The sequence below is a fragment of the Hipposideros armiger genome, unplaced genomic scaffold (genome assembly GCF_001890085.2).
Source record: "Hipposideros armiger isolate ML-2016 unplaced genomic scaffold, ASM189008v1 scaffold_92, whole genome shotgun sequence".
NCBI lineage: Eukaryota > Metazoa > Chordata > Mammalia > Chiroptera > Hipposideridae > Hipposideros > Hipposideros armiger.
In genome coordinates, this window is record NW_017731442.1 from 3,892,714 (window position 1) to 3,900,457 (window position 7,744).

General features: G+C 37.0%; 1 protein-coding gene across 4 annotated transcripts in view; it reads right to left on the minus strand.

Moving 5' to 3' along the window:
- The window catches only part of FRMD5 (FERM domain containing 5), a 310,259-nt gene that overhangs the window by 110,520 nt on the left and 191,995 nt on the right, over window positions 1-7,744 (minus strand). The gene's annotated exons all lie outside the window — the stretch shown is intronic.

A 7,744-nucleotide genomic window follows, 5' to 3' on the forward strand; every position in this document is an offset into this window, starting at 1 on the left:
CAGCTCTCAACCAACGCGCCACTTGGCCGGCCCAAAATAGAGCTCTTTTGACATCTAAATTTTTGTATACACAATTAGAAAAAACTGGCTTAAAAGGTCAAACTAAATGGAATTCCCTCAATTGACAAATTGAAGCCTCTGAAATGGTACAGAGAGATGTTCTTCTCTCTAGGAAGCTAGCAAGAAAATTTTTTGAGACTGTCTCTGAACTAAAGGTTTCTGAAGCTGCTAAATGCCAACACCCCACTTTTCCCTCTTCGTCCCAATATGTGCTTTACTTGTCCGGACCTCCTCTCCTTTTTTCTGTCTCTCTCTTCTGCACCTCTGTTGCAGCTCCCTTTGGAGAAGGGCTGGTCTTGGGTGGAGGGGAACCCGCGGTTGTATGCAGGCAGAACTAAGAAATCTAAAGATTCCCCCAACCCTCTCTAGGACCCTAATAAGTTCATGAAGGAATTTGAATTAAGTGTTAGAAGGAACTTATGGTCCTAGCTTTTCTGTTTTATCCCAATTAACACACCTACTTGTTTCTGAGAGCAAAGCAACAAAATTACTAAATAAGTTTTCCTAGGGAAACTCATGTAGAGGAATCTGCTTTTATTGTAAAAGGTCAGGTCACCTTAAGGATTACAGAAAACTGAAATAGGATTTAGAAAATAATAATAATAAAAACAAGTATAGGGCTGCTCCAAGGATTATGAGGCCATTTCCCTTTTTTACTAACATTGGGGCTAATCTGTTAACACTGACTTAGTTGCCTTCCCCCTTGGAGTAAAGCTTCTGTACAATAGTAGGGACATCTAATCAACCAATGTCTGTTTTTAAATCAGAGCCAGTTCCCTTCCAACCAGGAAATGTTAAGGGGCAACATCTAGTTTTACTACTCAAATCTGCCCCAACTCACCTGATAGTGTGAGACCTTCTAACCAATAATGCTCACATGTCCTCCTAGAAGGATGAAATGTATTTAGGACTAAATGAATCAGATTGGGAAATGATTTTAAAAGAAAGTACATGGAAAAAAGAAAAAAACTAGTCTTGAGGCTGACTGAATGTTTGTTGCAGGATGTTCCAATGCAACTTGAGGCTTTTTCCAGTACAGATATTGACAAGATAAAGTCAACCATTCCTATTTAAATAACTATTGATAATACTTTGCCTCTACCTTATATTTGCCAACATCCCTTGAGGCCTGATACAGTAGCTGAAATTAGCTCATTATACAAGATTACCTTTAAAAGGGGGGGCTTATAATTGCTTTTCCACCCCGGAAGTTCAGAGTTTACTTGGATAGTAATGCCCCAGGGGTATACCAGAGTTTCATCTATTTCTCTCAGATACTAAAAGCTGATTTGAATAATGTTAAGCTAAAGTCCCCAAAATTCTACTCTAATCCAATATGTGGATGATTTACTCTTATGCTATATGATATATTAGATTCGTAAGAGGACACAATTTACCTATTACAATAACCAGTCATAAAAGACACAGGGACTCAAAGGGCAAGCTTTGATTCTGTTTACACCAAGTAAAATAACTTGGTTATCTAATATCTAAAGATAGGCTACTAATTAACCCTGAAAGACTTGGAGGAATAATATCCTTTCCTCTTCCAAGAACAAAAAAACAAACAGCTTAGAGGATTCCTGGGTTTGATTGGATACTGTCTCAGTTAGGTTCCATATTTTTCATTAAAGCTCAGCCTCTATATATCTTGAGATCAGATCAATCTGATCCAACTCAATGGAACCCTAAAGGGAAACAAGGTAAAGAAGCTGTAGACAATTAAACTTAGTAGTTAAAGGACTCTCCCCCTGCATAACAGCCATCTCTGCTACAGTTATATTATGCAAACAGAAGAGATAGTTATAGATGCTCCTTTATTTATGTTACTCATTCTGTTGAATCCTTACTAAACTCTCATCATGCTCAACACTTCTGTCAGTCAACTGGCTTCTTATAAAGTACTCTTGCTTTCTGCGCCTAATATTCTATAAGTCAGTGTAACTGTCTAACCCAGCAACTTTATTACCCTCTTTATAGGATGAAGACATCCACAACTGTGTTTTGCCTACTGACCACCTTCTTGTTCCTAGAAATGATTTACAGAAAACCCTTACTGATAATACTGACTCTTATCTGAAAGATGAACAGGGATATTATCAAGCTGGATATACAGTAACTTCCATGGTAAACATAAATTTAAGATTTTTATTTACCTAAGATCTGCCCAACAAGCTAAATTAACTGATCTAACAGGAGCTTGTAAATGAGCCAAAGGTCAAGTGACCTGTGTTTACACTGCCAGTTGCTGTACTTTTGATGTGGCTTGAAACTTTAAAATGTTGTGGAAGCAGTGGGGCTTCTTAACTTCCTTGGGGCAGCCCATAAGAATGGAAAACACGTTGCAGAATTTAAATTAGATATCCTACAACAACTGAGACAATTGACAATTATAAAAATTCCAGGACATTCTAAGGCCGCCATCATGGAAGCAAAAGGAAATAATTTAGCTGATACTACAGTTAGACCGGCAATAATAAACAGCCAAATTATCCAGACTTGAGAATATTTCTTCTCCCTATTAAATCAGTAAAAGACTCTTTTACAGTTCTAATGGACAGCTGAAAAAGAAGAAAAGAAAATATGACAACAAAAGGGGGAAACTTTGACCCAAATATATACAGCTTAATATTAACATGTGCTAACGCATTGGCGTCTTTGGAAAATAGTTTCATTGAGTGAAAAATATTATTAAAAACCTCCTATTATAGCTCACAAAGTGCATAACAGATATTCTATCTGTGTAAAATATAACCTTGGAAAATCACTCCATGGGTCCCAAGGATATTTCTGATTTTCATTTAGGTCCATTTAAGATATGGTCAGGCTTTCTCCTTATTAGTCATTGTTCACTCTATATGAAGGGACATATAAACCAATCTTACTAAAAAGAGACATTCTACATTATATCAAGGATTTATCAATTATCTTAAAAAATTAATAAATTAGTAACTGATTCACTTCAGTGCACTCCTGGGAGACGAAGACTTCAAAGACCATGACTCACAACCAGGAAATTTTGTCCATTGGACAAGACATCAATTAAAGCCTCTCCAACCTTGTCGGAAGGGACCTATCAGTGGATATCAAAGACTCCTCAAAGATGAGAAGCCACCGACATCAGGGTTAGACAGCTAACCCAAGACATCGAGAAGGCTCATATACCTACATAATTGATATTGAACTTAAAATAACAATTTTTTATTGTCTTTACCTGTTTGCTAATAATATTAATAATACTTGTTCTTTATGTTTTTCTCAAACCCTGTACTTATATAACCCAACTATTAATAATTGCTAAAGGCATATAAGATAACTTCTTCATTATCAATATTTTTTTAATGGTTTTGACATTTAGAGGAAATGTTATTGTAGAAAGAAAAAAAGGATGTGTGTATATTTTTGAGAGAGGTTAAAGGAAAGCAGTTTGTCCTAGTAGGTTGGTTATTTCTGAATGAGGAAAGACAGACAAGCTGAGAGGGACGAGTAAAGTTGCAGAAGGTTGGTGGAAGGGAAATATTGAGAAAGGAATTTTATATATAGATATTAAAGCCCAAATGTGCTTACTCCGTAACTCAACAGAGACTACTGGCTATGTTAAAAATTCAGATAGAAGCTGAAGTGGATACATATTTTAAAATAGACCTCTATAATGGCTACTAAGACACAGAAAATTTATTTGTGAAACTCTTGCTGTCTTGGCTTCTAGAAATTTTTAGGTAGCAACTGTAATTGATACCATTAGGTTCTTACAGCCTTGGACCCTACTGAGCCTTAAAGTTATAGTTCTCAGTTATACAACTTGCAGAGATCAGATTAATGGATGACACTTGAGTGCTTCCAATGTAAACTAGATAGGCCATATTAAATCGAGAAGATAAATGGTTATGTCTCCAATCTATACAGAATTCTGAATTCACCCAATTCTTGCCGATCATATCCACCTCAACAAACAATACATGGTATATGGGAAGAGGACTTTTTATTGAGAAGGGTTAGAAATTCTTCTGTCATACTGATTTCTATTGTGATGACACCAGGTTTACAGTGGATGCTATAGGAATGTAGTGTGATACTGAAGTCATGGGCAGATTGACTTTGCCTGAGGTTAATAAAACCATGATAATGTTGATACTGAAGATCCAATGTATTGGAAGTGGAACTTAATCCTCCCCATGAAGTCATTTCTATGGAAACTAATTGGCCAAAAGAAAAATTAGAACTTCTAGATCATAAAATAATAGAAAGTCTTCATTCATCTGGCCAAACTTATCATAAGGTACAAATAGCAGTAGATGAGAAAAGCAAACATATTATTAGCTTAAGAAAAATTATGATAATGCATGTAAAGCGTTCTTTAGATGGCTAGGATGTTTATTCTCCTCAGACTCATACTTGTCTAATAGACATTTTCTTCTCCTAATTGGTGTTACTAGTTTAATACTATTGCTCTTGGTCCTAGTTTGTACATGTTATATTGGATACAAAAAGGAACCTAAGACAGACAGAGAAAAAAACTCAGATCATGATAGCTCAAAGATTAGAAACGATGCAGAATATATTTATTAAAAACATATAGGATCTGACGGCCCCTCCCCCATTTCCTCACCTTTTCTTTTAAACAAATAAACACATAATTTGTATTGACTGCCATCTGAGATTATAGTCTTGCCCCAACCCCAATGGTCCAAGTTCAGCAAGATAAATGCTGACATTAATACTTCCTAGGAATGAGCCTTTCTAGCACTGTGGGACCACACTATCCAACCAAAAGGTTGGTCATCAATGCATCCTTCGGATTGATTTATGACCAAAAGGGGGAAATGTGGATGGAAAAGGGGCCACATGTTAAACCTGACAAGCTCAGGAGACTGAAAATAACCACAGAGGATGGTGTGAACATAAAAATTCCTAACAAAGGTGGGCCATGGCGGGGAAGTCACATCCTTGGCCTGTAGCTTCCTTGACAAAGGTCAATCTTGACCTTTAAGCCTGTCTGTCATCTTTTTGCATCTAAGATAACATATCCTTACAATATCAGAGTAATCTCTTTTTCCGGACCCCCCAGGGGGCACAACCCACCACACCAGAGCAGGAAACTACAAAGTCCTTCATTGTTATTTTGTTCCCCAAACACTATCTCTATTGCTGTAAAATGCTATTAATTATGCTGTACCCAGCAATTATGTAAAAGAAATGTGTGTCTCTCCATTTTACTTTTTATCCAATCCCAGAGATTTCCTCCTTTTGTTTTCTCCCACCCCCTTAATCTACAACCAATGGATTTCATGTAACCTTTCTCTTTTGATTCTAATGTATAAAATAAGTTGCAAAATGGCCATTTTCTGGAGCATTTTCTCAATCTGTTGAGATTTTGCTTTCCGGCAATTGTCATCAGTTTGGCTCAAACAAACTCTTATAAATTTTCTCTTAGGTTCGATATTTTTCATCGACATAGTCTTAATCTGAGTTTGTCTGAGGTTTCTTCATGAGTAGATTGATGCTGTGCGTTTTGGGCAAGAATTTTACAAAAGTGATGTTGTGTCCTTCTCATTATATCAAATAAGGAGGTCATGATATCAGTTTGTCCCATTACTGTTGATATTAAGTTAACTTTGATCCTCAGTTAAGATGACAGCTGCCAGGTTTCTCTACTGTAAAGTTATTATTTTTTCTTTGTAATAAGTACTTTAAGACTATGTAGATATCCTATTCCTCCTCAAATTTTTATCCATTACTTTAGGACCTGCTGCTAATTCTTGCATAAAACAATTATTACCTTGATATTTGTCAAATGGTGATTTTTCTAACTTTATCATTCCTTACTCATTTATCATTTGGCATTCTACTATAAGGAAGAGCTTTCTCTCTTATTAATATATTTATTCACTTTTTATTATATCAGTATGGACTCATGGATTCTCATTTTATTCTCTAGTTTATAATCTGCTATTATCATTATTTATTGTGATGCTAAAATAGTCCCAGCTTTGGCCAATGGGAGTCCTTTTAAGTTGGCCTCTGTGTCTTTATCATTATTTGAGCACTTTTTTTCTGGCACAATCAGATGTTCCAGGCTCATCTTATCCTTTCTTTGCCCCAGCCTGGAATCAGCTATTTCTCCAAGATGCTCAATTTCTTTAGTGGAGAATGGTATTTAAAAATCTATGTCTAAGGTGTTGTGTGCTCATTGTTAGTGGAGTGTCATTCCTTTCAGGCCTTTTCAGTGATGGAGTTAAGAAAACATGTTTGAGAGTGTATATTTATAACAATTGGTATACCTATATATCTATATATTAAAAACCATGAGTTCACACTAATATCTCCAATTCTAACCCTAATTCAACACCACAGGGTTCATTCCAGTCTTCCCCCTTTTCATACCTGTAACTCCCTTTTCTGACAATGAGAGACCTTGGCTCCTATTATTCTCACTTTTACTTATGTGCTTAATGCTGGGATGCCTCAAAAGTAGTTTCAGAAGTCCCAACTCATACAACCCCGGAACACTGAACTCTTGATCTTTCATTCCAAATATGCTCTGCCCACAGCCTTTTCCATCACAGTTGATGGCACTCCATCCTTCTAGTTGTTCAGGTCAAAACCTTGGAATCATGCTTGATTCTCTCCCCGCAACCCCTGCTTCCCCCCACTCCCAAACCCCTATATAATCTATCAGGAAATTTTGTCGTTTTTGTCCCTTCAAAATACATTCAGAACCTGACCAAATTTCCATTATCTCCATTGCTACCAACCATGCTGGTCCAAGGCACCATGATCCCGGGCTTCAGTTTCTCCCCACTGGTCTCTCTGCCTCCACCCTTGCCTCTTAATCAGACTGCCATCAACACAGGAGCCAGAGTAGTCCTTTTAAAATGTAATCCTGCTAAATCCTGCGATGGCTTCACTTAGAGTAAAAGCCAAAATCAATGGCTTAAAATGACCCTACAGGATCCAGACTGAGTTCATGTCTTATTTCTCTCCATCAGCCTACTCCACTCCAGCCAGGCTAGATGCCTTGTTATTTGTCAAACACTCCAGCCACACTCCCACTTAAGCCCTTTGCTCTGAATCCATTGCCAGAAATGATTCCTTCACTTCCTTCAAGTGGACAACCTCACCTTCTCAAAGAGTGTCACACGGATTCCTGTATTTGATCCTACATCCCCCAACCCCACAGTTTTTATCCTCCTTACTCTGCTGTTTTTTATTCTGTAACACTTGTCACCTTCTAACATACCATATCATTTACCGTTTTGTTATGTTTATTATTTGTTGCTTATCCTCTGCCCTGGCTCTCTGCTAGCATTTAAGGTCTACGAGGGTATGAATTTTTGTCTGTTTTGGTCACTGACGTATCCCAAGTGTCCAGAACAGCGCCAGGCATGCAGTAGACACTCAACAAATATTTGCTAGTGTTGAATGAATGAATTATTGAGCCTCCAGCTTCAAGAATTACTTTACCTCCTATTTTGGCAGTAAAATTTGAATAATGATTTTCTGTAAAAAAATTTGATCTTTATCCTATAATAGCAGTTTCAGTCAATGGCTCTCATATTTATGTTGGGTTGTTGGAAAAGTCATGACACATGTTTGTGACAGATGGTACTAGTTTATTTCTGGAAGTACTAGAGTCATTTTGCATCTATGTTATTGCTATGTCATTTGACAGCTGACAGTTCTA